General features: G+C 31.7%; 1 non-coding gene across 1 annotated transcript; it reads left to right on the forward strand.

Annotated features, from left to right (window-relative positions):
* The first annotated feature begins 241 nt into the window (after positions 1–241).
* Positions 242–314, forward strand: TRNAV-AAC (transfer RNA valine (anticodon AAC)). The gene has a single exon. It is a non-coding gene; the product is annotated as a tRNA-Val (tRNA).
* The last annotated feature ends 613 nt before the right edge of the window (positions 315–927 follow it).

A 927-nucleotide genomic window follows, 5' to 3' on the forward strand; every position in this document is an offset into this window, starting at 1 on the left:
TTAAATGCATTATACGTTTTATCTTCTTTTAACTTAGGTAAATAAATAATCAATACGATTTACAAATTATAAAAACAATATTAAACATAGTTATGTGGGTTTTGCAAGTGACTACCGATATCATCGATATACAAGTTCATTTCATTGCCCACAAAATTACGCATGCTGCTACGTCACGATTTACTTTCTATTTTATTCGTATATTTATAGTAATATATTGAAGTTTGTAATTTTATATCAAGTTTCCGTGGTGTAGCGGTTATCACATCTGCCTAACACGCAGAAGGCCCCCGGTTCGATCCCGGGCGGAAACAATTTTTAGATTTTTTTGCATAAAAATTATAAATTTTGATATTGTACTTTATGCGATATTTTTAGATATGTGAGGATTTTTCAACTACTAATCCTTACTTATATTATAAATGCGAAAGTAACTCTGTCTGTCTGTTACTCAATCACGCCTAAACTACTGAATCAATTTGCATGAAATTTGGTATGGAGATATTTTGATACTCAAGAAAGGACATAGGCTACCTTTTATTGCGAAATATGTACCACGGGCGAAGCCGGGGCGGGCCACTAGTAACATATAAAATAGGTCTTATTTCTAACTGAGTCCACCAGAAGAAAGGTGAATGTTAATAATCTTTTCTTATTATTATTTTATTGTTTAAAAATATCTTTCACCATTTCAATAAAAGGTTCAAGTTCAATATAGAACAGAATAAAAATAAATTAAGTTTATTACGCAGACAGGTAGTATAAAGCTTCTCTGAGGTTAAATTAAAAACTAAGCTAACGAAAGCGCGGCAAAATCCTTCATAAATGAGGTTTGGATGCCTTGTAGTTTATGTATTAGACATTACAGTATAACAGACTTTGTTCGGGCTTTTAAGCTATTGCATAGCTTTTATCTCAGACTTTGAG

Source organism: Colias philodice, chromosome 6 (assembly GCF_061535455.1).
Source record: "Colias philodice isolate Cphi_HAF_F1 chromosome 6, ilColPhil1 Martin Lab GWU primary, whole genome shotgun sequence".
NCBI classification, from domain to species: domain Eukaryota; kingdom Metazoa; phylum Arthropoda; class Insecta; order Lepidoptera; family Pieridae; genus Colias; species Colias philodice.